This window comes from Lissotriton helveticus, chromosome 5_1 (genome assembly GCF_964261635.1).
Source record: "Lissotriton helveticus chromosome 5_1, aLisHel1.1, whole genome shotgun sequence".
Classification (NCBI taxonomy): Eukaryota; Metazoa; Chordata; class Amphibia; order Caudata; family Salamandridae; genus Lissotriton; species Lissotriton helveticus.
Window position 1 is genome coordinate 2,063,854,363 of NC_136065.1, and position 17,322 is coordinate 2,063,871,684.

At 44.6% G+C, this 17,322-nt stretch overlaps 1 protein-coding gene across 13 annotated transcripts in view; it reads left to right on the top strand.

Moving 5' to 3' along the window:
- PRRC2A (proline rich coiled-coil 2A) overlaps window positions 1–17,322 on the top strand; it is a 1,857,131-nt gene that overhangs the window by 967,620 nt on the left and 872,189 nt on the right. The window lies entirely within an intron of this gene.

A 17,322-nucleotide genomic window follows, 5' to 3' on the forward strand; every position in this document is an offset into this window, starting at 1 on the left:
ATGTCCACGTGGCTCTCCTCGACGTCATTGGAGCCTTTAGAAGCGATAGTTTCCCTTTTTCAGCTCCTTTGCCATGGAATTTTTTTTTGATAGGCTGTTCATAGTTAGTAGTCTTTCGACTTTTTTCTGGAAATTGCAGCTTTGTTGCAGGAAAAATGTCTACACCGAGGAAATCTTGTTTCAAGCAATGCCGAGTGTGTGACGGTCAAATATCAATCACTGATGTCTTTGTTCAGATACGATGTTGACACTCGTTCATCATGCGTAAAGATGAACCCTAAAGTGCTAAAGGAGAGGACAGCGAAACTCTTCATGGCGAAGGCAAGGAAGGAGAAGAGAGGACATCAGAATTGTCATCCGCGTTTGATGTCGCTGTGTCCCCATTCCTCAAAGTCATTGCAAAGGAAACATAAGAAGAAGCACATCATCGTTCCCGACGTCGGTCTTCTAGAGATGAGTGTGAGAAAGTGGGGTTCTGTTCCAGTGCCTCCGCCACAGACATTTTGCTTGGCTTTTGATGCAACTTTTACTGTAGGGTACTGGGTCCCTGCTGTCCAGGTTCCCAGTACCAGTGTTCGTTCCCTAAAAACATGTCCACATTTGGTACTTCTGCCCCCTGTAAGTAAGTGGTACCCTGTGTACCTAGGGCCTGGAGGCTGAAGTGCCCCCTGGGACCCCCTCACTCGGGCCATGCCACTGCCCCTGCAGCTGACTTGCCCTGTTAGGTGACAAAATTACCACGTCAACATGTCACACAGTCTGTGCCATGCCAGCTAGAACTACCTAAGATGTAGGTAAGTCACCCACCTAGCAGGCCTTACTAGCCTTAAGGCACGGTGCACCGTATCCCAGTTGTGGGTATATGTGCATGAGCAGATGTGTCTCTACAGCATGTAGGTCTATTCCTTAATATTGTAAGTGCTAGGGAAGCCATAGAGAGTACTTGGGCTGGGAACTTGACAACTCGAGTTCCACAGCACCATGATGGCTTCAATGAATCCAGGAGGGTTTGGTACCAAAAAGCTCCTTTTAATAAATCCACACATATCAATGTGAGATTTATTAAAACATGTACTCAGAGGGCACCTCAGAGGTGCTCCCTGAAAAGTTACCAACACTTGTGTGGACACGGACTCACTTTAGGCAGTCTGCCATTGTAAATATAAGAAATCTCTGGGCAACATATTGGTCAATCAAAAATTATTGGACCATAAATTAACAAAAGTAATACTAGACCAATGTACCAATATTAATTATAAAACGCTCAATCTTATTATAAAATATTAAAAAGAAAACTCAAATATTGTCAATCCTTTAAAGGAAAAAATATACATAAAATGACAAGACGATAGGACACTAATGACAAATATAATAATGAGAAACTGTCACAATGGAGTTAATAAAACTAAAAACATTGATATTGTTTTCACACACTGAAATATAAATCATCACAAAAATGGATATAACATCAGACTATATACAAATATTACACATGACTGTACATATAACGAGCCACAAAGAAATGTAAGGAACAAAGAAAAACAAAGGGTTGATAAAATGATAAAAATGTTGGTTCTTCAGCATATTGATGCGCGTTTCGGCATACATGGCACCTTCATCAGGAAACCCACAGTGAAAGGAAAAACCTAAACCAAACTACAACAGGTGGCTTTACATTTATATATACTTCAATGTAGAGCCACTTGAGGGCATCGAGAAATTCAGGAGGAGTAGGTTCTTGTCCAATGACAGTTAATCATTGAGTATGATTAAAATGAATCCGATCAGACGTTGAAGGTGTCGACGCTAAATAGGACAGTATCTTTGATCTGTAGCATTGGCTACTCAAAAAAGTAGTGTTTGAAAGTAAATCAATCCTATGGTGAAGGCACAAACTCAATTCTTAATAGTATAAGACAAGAAGTCTTCAGAATGGCGTCACAGTTGGGGCATAGCTCCGGGCTCCAGGCCTCAACTCACATCTTAGTCTCCGAAGGATATTTTACAAAACTTCCACACAGACATGTTTCTGGACCCCTGTGTAGAGCGTTTTGCTCTCCTGGGCCAGAAACTATGCACTTCCTGGGCAAAGGTGCCACACCTCTTTCATCAGGATAGTCCAGTGCTCGTAGGGTAAGGCCTGCCGCCTTTGTAAGGCAACCCCCAGCCTCTGTTGCTAGCAGCAGATGGAAGCCCCTGGTTTACACCCCCCACTTTGGGTTTGAAAACCTACAAGAATAGGTGTGCCCACCTCTGCCAACTTCACCCCTAAGGTGGAGAAGGAGACGTGAAGTACATCTTTTAGTCCCTGCCATCTTGAAGAGTGAGGGACCCCTCCATTCAGGAATAGGGTATATGCCTCCTCCCACAGGACGGTGTGATAAATAGAGGATGTAGCCTCCCCAGGTAAGGTGCCCATTGACCCTACCTGCTACTCCCCTACAATACCCCTAAATTTAGTATTTAGGTGGCTCCCCCAGAGTTGGTAAATAGATGTGTGACAACCTAAAAAGAAAGAAGACATCCCTGCAAAAAAGACTGAAGACGACAAAGCCTTGGCTCCAGCCCTACCTGCTGGTCTCCAGCTTCTTAGATTCTTAGACCAGTCTGACAGCTAGCAACCTCTGAAAACTCTGGTAGGACTGCTACCTTTGCGATCCTGACCACGAGTCCAACTTTGGCTGACCGCTCCTGTGCTCCATGACAAAGCCTTCAGACTGAATCCAAAGGCTCACCCCTCACCGCTGCTGGCTCCGGTAAGAAGACTCCGATATCGAAAGGCACCCCTGTACCTGAACGCCATGGCCTTGGTGAGCTGAACAGACAGTGCTCCTGCGACCCCCTCCATCTCTGCTTAACTCTTTGTCGTTGGTCTCCTTCTTGCAACCTCCGCTGCGACGCCTGCAGCCTGTTAAAAGAAGAAACTCCGTTGAAAAGCCTGGGGCGCCAGATGTTGATTTTGCACTTTGCACTTTGCACCTGGCCATCCCTGTGCTGCTGGTGGTGAATGTTTGGTGCTGCTTTGTGGCTCCCCCTGTGCTTGTGCTAAGCCTCAAAGATTGGCCCCTGTAACCGATCCACTTACCTGCAATCAGTGTGGCTCCAGGCACCACCAGTCTCAATTGAATTTGGCCAAACTCCAACTTTGACCTCTGAGCCCTGCCACCCATGTGCAGTTGTGGTACTCACCTGACTGTTGCTCCTTGCTGACCTTTGGGCCCGAAGACTTGATTTGTAAGTGTGGTACTTACCTGTGAAACCGAAATATTGTTTTCCCTTAAGCATAACTTTGAACTGCTTCAAAAATATTCATGTATTGACTTTTGAAAGTGAAAAGTATTTTTATTTAAAAACTTTCTTACTTTATTGAGAATATCTTGTTCTTAAAATAAAATACAAAGTAAATTTTTCTAAAATTGATGTGAATCTCTTTTTTGAGTTGTGTGTCCATTATTAGTCAACGTTTTGGAATAAATGTCTTGCCCTCCTCTGTGTTAGACCTAAGACTGCTCCCCCAAACTACCACTAATCGAGCACTTTGGGTTTTACATTGAGCCATGTACGCTTTTGGGGAACCCCTGGACTCTGTTCATGGTCTAACCACCTAGTGTTTAACAACAAGGGGTGGTGATGGACAGAGTTTCTGAATTAAGCAGAATACTCTCACCCAGTCAATAGATCAGGGCTAGATCCAACACCGTTTTTTAGCTCACTGCACCATCCCAGTTCAGAACCTGGCTATATGCAAATTAGTCTGTTCCTGTCCCAGTGCATGATGGGAACAGGGCAAACCAAACTACCAAGCCAATTCTTACACTGGGAAGGAAACAAGCTTCCGGGGACCGGTTTCTGGCATTTCAGCCTTCGTCGGCCCGGCTTGCTTGAATCCTGATGGTGCAATGAGCAAGGGACTCACATCTGAGTATACCCTTCCACGCTTAGGGTGGACAAAATATTTAACAACAAGGGGTGGTGATGGACAGAGTTTCTGAATTAAGCAGAATACTCTCACCCAGTCAAGAGATCAGGGCTAGATCCAACACCGTTTTTTAGCTCACTGCACCATCCCAGTTCAGAACCTGGCTATATGCAAATTAGTCTGTTCCTGTCCCAGTGCATGATGGGATCAGGGCAAACCAAACTACCAAGCCAATTCTTACACTGGGAAGGAAACAAGCTTCCGGGGACCGGTTTCTGGCATTTCAGCCTTCGTCGGCCCGGCTTGCTTGAATCCTGATGGTGCAATGAGCAAGGGACTCACATCTGAGTATACCCTTCCACGCTTAGGGTGGACAAAATATTTAACAACAAGGGGTGGTGATGGACAGAGTTTCTGAATTAAGCAGAATACTCTCACCCAGTCAAGAGATCAGGGCTAGATCCAACACCGTTTTTTAGCTCACTGCACCATCCCAGTTCAGAACCTGGCTATATGCAAATTAGTCTGTTCCTGTCCCAGTGCATGATGGGAACAGGGCAAACCAAACTACCAAGCCAATTCTTACACTGGGAAGGAAACAAGCTTCCGGGGACCGGTTTCTGGCATTTCAGCCTTCGTCGGCCCGGCTTGCTTGAATCCTGATGGTGCAATGAGCAAGGGACTCACATCTGAGTATACCCTTCCACGCTTAGGGTGGACAAAATATTTAACAACAAGGGGTGGTGATGGACAGAGTTTCTGAATTAAGCAGAATACTCTCACCCAGTCAAGAGATCAGGGCTAGATCCAACACCGTTTTTTAGCTCACTGCACCATCCCAGTTCAGAACCTGGCTATATGCAAATTAGTCTGTTCCTGTCCCAGTGCATGATGGGAACAGGGCAAACCAAACTACCAAGCCAATTCTTACACTGGGAAGGAAACAAGCTTCCGGGGACCGGTGTCTGGCATTTCAGCCTTCGTCGGCCCGGCTTGCTTGAATCCTGATGGTACAATGAGCAAGGGACTCACATCTGAGTATACCCTTCCACGCTTAGGGTGGACAAAATATTTAACAACAAGGGGTGGTGATGGACAGAGTTTCTGAATTAAGCAGAATACTCTCACCCAGTCAAGAGATCAGGGCTAGATCCAACACCGTTTTTTAGCTCACTGCACCATCCCAGTTCAGAACCTGGCTATATGCAAATTAGTCTGTTCCTGTCCCAGTGCATGATGGGAACAGGGCAAACCAAACTACCAAGCCAATTCTTACACTGGGAAGGAAACAAGCTTCCGGGGACCGGTTTCTGGCATTTCAGCCTTCGTCGGCCCGGCTTGCTTGAATCCTGATGGTGCAATGAGCAAGGGACTCACATCTGAGTATACCCTTCCACGCTTAGGGTGGACAAAATATTTAACAACAAGGGGTGGTGATGGACAGAGTTTCTGAATTAAGCAGAATACTCTCACCCAGTCAAGAGATCAGGGCTAGATCCAACACCGTTTTTTAGCTCACTGCACCATCCCACCTAGTGGGCATACCATATACAGAGGCAGCATCCTACAATGAAGTGTCCATGTTTGATGTCTCCATGCCCGAAGTTGCATGAAGATTGAGGTGAAGTGATATCTATCCCATCTTCGGTTTCGCCGTTGAGTCCAAGGCCACCACCGACTTCACCTGGATGTTCTGATCCGGAGATGGAGGTAGACCCAGTTTCTCCTCCTCCTCCCACCACCTCCTCTCTACCTCCTCATTGGTGCATCCAGCTTTACCTTCTCCCTGGTCCAACCCTTCAGATCTTTTAAAAGCATTTTCAGCAGCACGATGGCTCAATCTGGCCCACCTGTGGGCCCAATATCCTATTTATTGAGAGGTTTTCTGGCGCAATATCAGTAGGTGCCAGGCTTGCCTTTTATGCTGATGGTCCAGGTATCCTGGATCCTCCAGTGCTAAGGAAGGTGACTCCTTTGCCAGTAGAAGTACAGCAGGTATCACAGGTACTGGTTGCACCCTGTCGGGCGTCTGCTGAATCCACTCCGGTGCCACATCACTCGACTCCAGATCCATTAGCCTGTTTAACACTGGTGTTGAAGTCACTGGCACCGTCACTGACGCAGATACTGGTACAAACAGTTCTTTGAATAAGTACTCCATATTTATTCAAAAAGGGCAAGAAAGAAAAAGAAAATTCAGATCCTTTTTTGAGACAGTTTATTGTGTTTATTTTCTATGCATCTTCTTTGGAGAACAAAACAAAACTTTACATAAAGATCCACTCACTTGAGGAAATCTTATCTCTCAATACAATGCTCCAAAAAACGCAAGCCTTGTAGGCCAAAAACCATCTGATACTAAACCCCTCAAAACCGAATTCCTCTTAATCGCTCCCCCCAGCCAATCTCCCATCATCCTCGAGTGGATGAAACACCTAACAGCACTCAACGGTCACCCCTCTCATCATTGACTCAGCGAAATCGCTGGGAGTAACTCCGGACAGTAAGCTAAATATGCAGAAACACATCAGCGCCTCCACAAAAGGAGCAAATTTGCAGATAAACATCTTGAGAACTCAAACCCTTCCTGCCTGCAAATGACTTCAAACAGGCAGTTCAAGCGCTAGTAATCCCTAGAGTGGATTATGGGAATGTCGCTCTCTGCGACCTTTCCAGATCGATGAGAGCCCCCTAATAGAGCTTTAATCAACTAAGCTGCTAGACTCATCACTGGCTCCAAAAGAAATTGTCACATCTCCCCCGACCTTTCGAGGCTAGAATCCATTTAAAAATCGCTTGTATGACACACAAGGCACTACATCACAAAACACCTAGTTATCTAGATGACAAATTGGTGCTCTCTTGTGGTAACAGATCCACCGGAAGCTCAAATAACCTGCTACTGAAACCACGTTTTGCCAAGAAGAAAACGTACAACCGGACCCTCAGGAATGGCTTCCAGGATTTAGAATGCCTTGCCCCCAGAAACGAGACCGACCCTTCCACTGCATTTCTCATAAAAGAAGTGAAATCTATTCTCTTGGCAAAATTCACCTGATCTATTTGTGTTTCTTTATACATATGTTCCAATTTGTTAGTAGTTATTATTACTTTATTAGTTTAAACTATATTGTTTGCTATGCGTTTTTCTATTAATCATATCTGCCTTTAAAGACGCTCTGGTACCCACAAGTCTTGTTCGCGCTATGCAAAACCTTCAAAATAAATAAATGAATCCAGTACCCATGTTTCCTAAATGATCGGTAACAGTCAAAATGAGCGCACAGCAATTTTAGGAGTGTATAAACACAAACAAAGTCAGTTCAGTGCTCCAGGAAAGAGAGAGCCGGTTACCACGACTCAACAGCTGAGCCACCAGGTGGTTCAGTTAAACAATATAGAACAAGTCCTTTCCGAGCACTTCAAGTGTAAAAAATAAGTCTTCCAGTAATGGTTTTCACGCGTGTGTCGCTTTCAGTTTATTAACTCTTCTTCTTTCCACAGCGCAGCAAACACGTGTTTCATCAGGTCAATATTATGACATCAGACTTCCTCAGGGCTGCAATTAATAACAAACACATTCTAATCCATATACCATCCTAATATTATCAATCAAAAAGTAACTGAAAACAGAAGAAAGGGAAAACACCCTAGCGTGTGCGTGACTGGGGTACAGGTAAAAAGAAAGAAAAAAGTCCCGAACCAAGAACACTCCAAAAGACACCCGTATGTATCAATAAAGTGTGAAGGTCACAGAGACTTAGAACGATAGTTACGAATAAGTAAAATAAAAAAGAATTTCCCGTGCTTCAGAAATGAGGCAAGGTCTACATACCACCATTCCGATTATAAACATGCACTCCAATAAAGTTCGGTATTCTTCCAATGTTTATACTTCTAAAATGCAAATGTAATCACTACATTAGTCTCATAACACTAAAGCTTCTATTAGCGCAAACAGTATACTTATTACTGTCAAGGCATCAGTATCACTAAAGACCTAAAAGACTACGTCTAAATAGCCATAAAGTTAACACGACTCACCAACAAGTATCCTTTGAGTCAAGTATATGTGAGTATATCTCTCTCCGGGCAGCACGCAAGTACGGGCGCGGTATCTACAAATCAAAAGCAGTATTCCGTACTGGTCACTATATCTACTTACAAATTTACGGTTAGATACCAATAATACAATACTCTGCTCACCTCTTCTTACACATCAGTCTTCCAATACCCGTTTCCGATCCACTATATTAATATTCCAAAATATACGCGTGTTCGCTTTCTGAAAAAAACAGCAAGATCATGCTAAAGTAAGTACCTTCCATCAAACTCCGTCTATAGTAACCTTTATAAATCCAACTAAAGCATATTCCGCTCTCATCTTCGTTTCCAACTCCGTTCAACAAATCCGGCGTGCTGCACCCGCGCCATCTTGTAATGGCTTTAAATAGTAACATTATGTAGGCGCCATCTTAGAGTGGTAAAGTTCGTTCGTATATTATAAATAAAACCACATCCCTGGTTCTTAGTAATGAAAATAACTATCCAAATTTGTTATTATTCCAAATTCGATCCTCGCAATGTAAAATAAACTTAACCATATACTGGTTTATTGTGATAGCTGACGTATCAGTTTCCCGTAGTCACATTAAATTGACAAAATAACTAACAATCGTCCCACTCAGTTAGAATCTATTGCCTCAAATTCTAAAGTCAGGAAAAGTATTTATATATCTCAATGTCCAGTCTCGGCAACCGATAAAGAGGGGGGTAAAAGGAGAGGTAAAGCGGGGCGAAAGATGAAACTAGAGGAGAGCAAGGGAAATGTAAAGACGGGAGCTCAATCCGGTTGCTCGAACCACCATATCATCCGAGCTTCCAATAGTATATAAACATAATAATCTCATACAGGGACATACATATATTCCATCATTAAAAAGACATATATCTTGTTGTCTAACATATGTAGTGATGCAGGGTTACCAAACAGTTCAGATCTTAAATTACACTCATTTCATTCTTGGCCAAGGTAAAATTCAAATTCATGATCGATATTTAAGCCCTTTTCAACCGCTTTTAGCTTCATTAACCACATCACTTCTTTCCTTCTAAGTTGCAGTAGTCTATTACCCCCTCTGGGGTCTCTTCTGATGTGGTCAATCCCATGGAAACTAAACACATGTTTGTCCTTTTCATTATAATTTCTTACCATATGTGAAGCTATAGGGTAACGTGTGTCTCCATTCTTAAGTGCTCTGAAGTGCTCTACCATTCTATCTTTCAATCTCCTGATGGTGCTACCCACATAGATCATATTACATGTACATACTATCACATATACTACGTACATTGTATCACAGTTAATGTACATACTGATAGTATGATCCCCTGTGTTATAATTAAAAGTAGTCACCTTAGTTTTCGCCCACCTGCATGAACTGCATTTCCCACATTTATGAAATCCATTAAGGATTTTAGACAACCAATCTGTACTTTCTATTTGTCTAGGGTAGCTTGGACTAATCAAATTAGATAATGTAAGACCTTTCCTAAAGGTCAGACTAGGTTTGTTGCCTATAAAAGGTTGTAAGTCTCTATCCATATGTAAAAGATGCCAATGTTTACATAACATGGAAAAAAGTCTCTAGCTTTCAGTGTTGTAATTAGTAATCAGTCTAATCTTTTCGTTACCCTCAGCTTCTCTGTTCTTAGTACTAAGTGTAACCCTACGTCTCAGTTTCTTAGCTTTAGTTATGGCTGTCCCAATAGTACTAACATGATAACCACTAAGAACTGTTTGGCATAATCTGGTGCTTTTAGAATTGGTGCTGAGCACATTGCTTCTTTTAGGGTGTCAAAAGCCTTTTGGCAACTAACAGTTCAGTTCATTTTCTTGGGCATCTTCTTGGAGGTGAGTTCTGTGAAGGGAGTCACAATGGACCCATATCTTTTCATAAACCTCTTGTAGTACCCAGTCAAGCGCTGACTTGGGTTTGGTTGTTGGAACTGCCCAGTCCAGGATACTCAGGATCTTGGGTTGTACCTGGCCTCCACCAACAAGGCGGCCCAAGTACACTAAAGTGCCCTGTCCTAACTGGCATTTGAATGCCTTGATAGTTACGCCTGCAGATTGCAGGGCTTGTAAAACCTTCCCAAGGTGGAACTGGTGATCCTGCCAGTTGGAGCTAAAGGCAGCAATATCACCAAGATAAGCTGCACTAAAGGACTTCAACTTAGTCAGGACTTGATTCACCAACCTCTGGAAGGTGGCAGGGCATTCTTTAACCCAACAGGCTTTACAGTAAACTGATAGTGCCCATCAGGTTTGGAGAATGCTGTTTTCTCTTTTGCTCCTGGGGCCATTCCAATCTGCCAGTACCCTGCAGTTAAGTCAAAGGTACTGAAACATTTGTCTGCCCCCAGTTTGACTATCAAGTTCATCTTCTCTTGGAATAGTGTGAGCATCTGTCTTGGTGACAGAGTTGAGCCCTCTATAGTCCATACAGAACCTCATTTCTCTCTTTCCACCCTGTGGATGAGGCTTGGGTAGCTCAGCGGCTCACAGAGGGTTCAATAACCCCTAATTCCAGCAGCTTGCTGACTTCAGCCTTGATGCTTTCCTTGACTTGGCTTGACTTGGTCTGACTGGCGATAGATCTTATTTTTGACAGGGTACAGCAGTTTGTCAGACCAGGGGTCAGGGAAAAGAAACTAGCATACTGTTGCAAGACTTGCTTGCAGTCAGTCTGCTGTTGGGCAGAGAGGGTGTCTGAAAAGACAACCCCATCTACTGACCTATCTTTTTGGCTGTATGAGAGGTCAGAGAGAGGTTCAATCTCTACTTCCTGTTCCTAATCAGTCACCATCAGCATGGTGATGTCAGCCCTGTCGTTGTAGAGCTTTAGGCGCTTCACATGGATAACCCTTTTGGGTGTCCTGCTTGTGCCCAGGTCAACTAAGTAAGTGACCTCACTCTTCTTTTCTTGGATAGTGTAAGGGCCACTCCATCTATCTTGGAGAGCCCTTGGTGCCTCTGGCTCCAAAACCCACACCTGTTGCCCAGGTTGAAATTCAACCAGTGCAGCTTTTTGGTCATACCAGTGCTTCTGAAGCTCCTGGCTGGCCTCCAGATTCTTGGATGCCTTTTCCATGTACTCAGCCATTCTGGACCTTAGGCCAAGTACATAGTCCACAATGTCTTGTTGGGCTCTTGGAGAGACCTCTCCCAACCCTCTTTCATAAGACAAAGTGGCCCCCTTACAGGATAACCAAACAGAAGTTCAATGGGGGAAAACCCTACTCCCTTCTGTGGCACTTCCCTATAAGCGAAAAGCAGGCATGGCAGAGGACATCTCATCTTCTCTTGAGTTGTTCAGGGAGTCCCATGTTCATACCTTTCAATGTCGTGTTGAACTTTTAAACAAGACCGTTGGTTTGTGGATGGAAACCCAACCCTGGTGGAAACACCGAGGAGGGCCTTGGCTACTGCAGGTGCCTTAGTAGTCCTAAGTGGAATTTCTTCAGGGTACCTAGTAGCTACTACTAGAATGAATTTATTCCCTGAGGCTGTGGGAGGTTCAAGTAGACCCACAATGTTCACACCTACCCTTTCAAAGGGATCCCACACCACTGGTAGTGGTATCAGGGGGGCCTTTGGGTGGCCGCCTGTCTTGCCACTGGCCTGACAAGTAACACAAGAGCTAACCAACTCCTTCACCTTTTGGTGCATCTGGGGCCAGTTGAAGTAACTCACTAGCCCTTCCAAGTTTTTGTTTGCCCCACATGTCCAGCTAGGGGGATGTCATGAGCCAAAGTTAGGAGGAACTCCCTGTGCTTCTATGGCACTACCACTCTTCTGGTGGCTCCAGGAGTGAGGTTTCTTGCCTCCGCATACAGTAATCCCTCTTCCCAGTTAGCTCTGTGGGTACCACTGACATCTCCCTGTGCTTCTGAAACCGCTTGCTGCCGCAGGCTTTCAAGAGTGGGACAGTCTTGCTGACCCTGGCACAACTCTTCCCTAGTGGGTCCCCCTGGTCCCAGGAGTTCAACCTGGTAAAGCTAAAGCTCCATAGGCTCAGTTAACTCTAGGGTTTCCAAGTACTCTCCCTGAGGAGAGGGGTCCTGAGAGGTTTGCTGTGCAGAAGCTGGTTCCCCAGTCTTCTTGCTTTTTCTTTTGGTGGGTTGGGCCATTCTTATTATTATTATTAGTGTATTTTAAACAGCACGCAGCTACCTCAACGGGGTGTCCTGGCGCTGATTGAGTAAAAATGATCGTCCAAGGCAAAGGCCTACAGGCAGAATAGGAAAGTTTTTAAGGATCGGCGGAATTCAGGTTCTGATTTGCTGATTCGAAGATTCAGAGGCAGCTTATTCCATCTTTGGGTAGCGCATACCTCAAAGGTTTTGCCCCCCAATCGAGCTTTTTTAAATCAGGGAGTAGCCAGTAGCAGTTTGGAATTAGATCGAAGAACTCTCGACTTGCTGTAAGGGCGAAGAATAGATCTCAAATGGGCTGGACCTTTTCCTTTTGTTGTCCGGTAGGCCAGCGTCATTGCTTTAAAATCAATTCTTTTAGACACGGGAAGCCAGTGCAATTCCCGAAGATAGGGAGAGATGTGCTGCCTGCGGGGAAGACCACCGATCAGGCACGCAGCGGCATTTTGTACCATCTGTAATTTTTGGCACAGGCCTGCTGATAGGTCCTGATATAGTCAGTTAGCATAATCCAGATGCGAGATTATAAGCGCATGCACTACAGTTTATCGGTTTGGACAGGGTGGGTAGTTTAGAAGTTTTTTTAGAATTCTAATCTTAGAAAAACATGCTGTTTGGACCTGACTCCCGAAAGATAACTGGGAGTCCCATCGGACCCCCAGATTTCTGACCGATTCTTTCGGGATAGGAGCCTGGCTCGGGTCCTCCGGCCACCAGAGATTGGATTTTAATGGGGATGGTTGGTTGAAAAAGAGCACCTCAGTTTTATTTGCATTCAATCTGAGGAAATTAAGGTTCATCCATTTAGCGATGTTACTTAGGTAGGTTTTCAGAGGGTCAAAAGTGATGGGGGTTGGCTCATCAAAGGTAAAGAGCAGCTGAATGTCATCGGCATAAGATGTTGTTTTAATGCCCGAGTGGGAAATCATTTCAGCTAGAGGGGTAAAGTATACATTAAATAGGAGGGGGCTTAATGAGGAGCCCTGAGGCACACCCCATTTAAGTGGCCTGACTGAGGAAGTAAAGGGAGGGGTATGGACCTGTTGCTTTCAGTCCGATAGGAATGAGCCTATCCATTTGAGGACCCTGCCCTGAATTCCAATAGTACTCAGTCTGTTCAGCAGGATGGGGTGAGAGACGGTGTCGAATGCTGCTGATAAATCCAGCAGCACCAACACCGCCCTCGAGCCCCGGTCTAGTGTCCAGCGCACAGTCCGCCATTTCCATTAAGGCTGACTCTGTGCTGTAACCTGGACAAAAGCCATGTTGTGAGTCCTGGAAGAGAGCATAGTTCTCAATAAAGCTAGCGATTTGCTGGTGGGCTAGTCTTTCCAAAATCTTGGCTGGAGCTGGAAGGAGAGAAATTGGCCTATAGTTCATCGGGTTCTCTGGATCAGCATTGGCTTTCTTTAGGATCGGGACAAGGTATGCATGTTTCCATGATCCCGGATAAATGCCAGAGCTTAGGGAGGCATTCCATATGGGATTGAGAAGGGGGGTTCAAGAAGGCTGCTAAAGCTTTGTATTGTTTTGCCGGCCAGGGATCCCCAGGGGACCCTGACTTGCATCTGAGTAATTCCTCAGGGAGGTTTCTTCGGTTATTTCCGAGAACTCCGTAAAAACTGGACCTGATTTGTTATGATCCATCTGTAACTCCTGAGTGCCAGGACTGTCCCTGGGTAGAAAAGAAGCATATATGAGGGCAATTTTCTCCTAAAAAATTTCGAAGAGCTGAGTACAGAGTGTTTGAGAGACTGGCTGGTGTCGATTCAGAGCTTGGGGGTCGGTAAACGATCTTACAATTGAAAAAATTTCTCTGGGGGCCATTGCTGGCCTTATCAATTTTGTCAGATAGAAAGCTTCTTTTTTGCTTTATTATCAGCTTCCGATACTCTTTCAGGGTAGTACGATACTCAAGTTTACTTTCTGTTGAGTATCTTAAAACTCCAGCACCTCTCCAGAACTTTACAGGCAGATTTTTTCTGTCTTAGTTCGACCGAGTACCAGGGAGCTGCGGGTGAGGGCCTGAATGTTTTGATAGGCCTAAGAGGGGCCAGCGACTCGATTGCCTCACCCAACCAGTCTTTAAGGTTGGAGATGCTTGAGTCCAGGTCAGAAGCGATAGGAGGACGAGCATCTTTTAAGTGCTCTTGAAGAGTGGTCTGGGAAATTTTACTCCAGTTTCTACCAAGTATCCTGGATTCGAGGAAGGTCGATCAGAGTGGGTCATTTGGATGGAAAAAGGAATGAGGTGATGATCTGACCATATAACTGGAATAGGGTCATTAACCACGATATCGGGAAGATTGGAGCAAATCAGATCTAGTATGTGGCCAGCTCTATGAGTAGGCAGAGCTACTAGTTGGGTCAAATCGCAAGCTGCTAAGGTAGATATAAAGTTCGAGCTATGAGGACAGGAGAGGTCTTCCACATATAGGTTACAGCCTCCAAGTACCGTAAAATTAGCATAGCGGGTGCATGCTTGTGTGATGTAATCCGTCAGTCCTGGGAGATAGGAAGGGCTAGAATTAGGAGGGCGATATAACAAAAGGCCCGCACATGATAACGATGCTGACAGTTTAACACAAAAAGGAAGCCCTTCGATAGTCAATTTGAGCATAACCTTTTAAAACTAGAAGAAGGGACCAGGATTCATGAGGTTCTTTTTGGGGAACTAAAGAGTCTTTTTATTAAGCCCTGTAGGCGGAATGGTTTCCGCGCACCGGAGGTATCACGGTGGTACTCTGGTGAATGCAGGAAGGCCCGCCTTGACCTGGGAAAAGCAATTAAAACAGAGTCGACTGAGAATATTAGAGCGGCCAGGCTGACTTCTAAAAATACTGTCTTAAGAGCCAAGCGTGATTGGGATGAGAAAAGGTGGAATGACCTTAAGGAGGCAGGATCTTGTAAAGACACGCGAAGATTCTGGAATGTCTATAAGTGGGGTGTGGATGCCAACCCGGATAAGCCGCAGAATTGGGTCCCTCAAGAAAAGTGGGTAGAACACTTTCAGCCACAGTATGCTAAGGGCGAGGACTCGCAACCAGTAGTGGAAGTCCTTTTTGAACCCCTAACGGAAGATCTCTGTACCCTGAAAGATGTTCAGTGTGCTTTAGATCTAGTGGTTCCTGGTAGAGCGCCAGGCATTGATGGCATACCCGCAGATCTATTTCTGCAAGACAAGAACTCCAGGGGTTGTTATTTACTCCTGTTATCAAACATGATCGCCAGGGGAGCCCCTATACCAAGCTCTTGGAACGGGGCAGAGATCATACCCGTTTTTAAAAAAGGGGATAAGTCCCAGCCAGGAAACTACCGCCCAATCAGCCTGATTGACACCTCTCAAAAAAAAAAAAAAATTGGCAGGCTGGGCTTAAACAAAATTCTTGACTGGGAACGCGACCATAAGATCTTATCCCATTTGCAGGCAGGGTTTAGAACCTCAATTAGCACGCTCGACCAGGTGCTGCATTTTGCAATGCTGTACTGGAAGACGGTGTTAATTGGACATGGAAGTCTATATGCCGCTTTTATAGACTTAAGAGCGGCATTCGACCTGGTTCCACGCTCTACGTTATGGAATGTCCTTAATGGCATGGGTATGCCAGGGCCTCTCCTATCTCTGGTAAAAAGACTTCATGAACAAAATTATGCACAGATCAGGTGGGGGAGTCCTGGGAATGTTACCCCACAGTTCCCAGTGGAAACTGGAGTAGGTCAGGGCTGCGTCCTGGCGCCAACTCTATTCTCCTTATACATTAACGATGTGGCTAAAATCCTAATTGACTCCAATATTGATGCACCGATCATTGCTGGAGCAAAAGTTCCCATTTTAATGTTCGCCGAGGATTGTCTTTTAGTTGCAAAAACTCCAAGTGGGCTTCAAAATGGCTTGAGGCTCTTTGAAGAATTCTGTACAGCACGGGGTTTAGAAGTAAACGTGCAGAAAGCAAAGTTCATGACTTTTAATGCTTCTAAATCTTTTAAGGGTACTCTGATCATGAACAAGCGGCCTCTGGAAAGGGTCCAAGCCTTTACTTACTTGGGTGTCTGTATTCAGCATAATTTGTGCTGGAAACAACAAATTGAGCTGGCCACCCTAAAACATAGGCAGTTATCTGGGGCCCTGAGCCTGGAACACTCTTAAGTCCCTTACCAAATCGATATCTCCGGTATTGGCGGTTTACAATGGTAAAGTGGTCAGTTCCGCTTTATACGGGGTTGAAATGTGGGGAAATGAAAATCTCAGGGGGATGTCAATCTCTGAAAACTCATTTTTAAGGAATTTAATAAAATTACCCCAGAGTACCCCTCTGAACCCTCTTTTTTATGATCTAGGGTTGTTCCCAATAGCGCTTATAGCATCTTTACGACCAGTCTTATACTGGAGGAGGATTTGGACCTACCCGGAACTTGAAATCTTTTCAAGGGGCCTACTTGATATAATTAATAGCGATACCTCCCATAAAATTAAGTGGTTAAGGCACATCAGGGGCCTCTTGATTGATTTGGGTTTACGGGATCTGTGGGAAGATCCTATAAACACTAGGTTCTCTCCTAAAAAGGTTCTTAAGAATCTGTATTGGCAGCTTGCGGTTTCCATCTCTTTTAGGTCTATTGACCCAAGGTCTCTGACCGGATTGTTTATGGATATCAAAGATGCGCCAAAGCTGGAAGCCTTTTGGATGTTACCCTAAAACCCCTAGACCGTAAACTATACTTTCAACTGAGAATTGGGAGCTTACCGGTCGGGGCATTCACTAGCAGTTGGTCTGCGGGAGCCAAGGCTGCTTGTACATCAGGTTCAGCGCTCTCGGAAACCGTAGGCCACCTGCTATTTGAATGCCCAGTGTACGCGGTGCCCCGGAGAATATGGCTTCGCCCAATGTGCAGGTTGATGGGCACCGACAGGGGGTCGGTGGCAGTTAGAATTATTCGTTCCTGCACTGATATGACAGTTTATATAGCCGTGGCAAAATTCTTGGGCTGGGCCTGGACCATTAGAAGTAGAATGCCAATTGATTAACATGTATTCATGGTGCCAAATTCAAATTTTTAATGCAATGTACATTAATGTAATGGATATATAGTTTTTTATATGTAAATATGTACAAATTTTTATATTATTTATATGTCCTAAATTTGTATTTATATGTACTGTTTGCTTTTATGACAATCGTCGAATA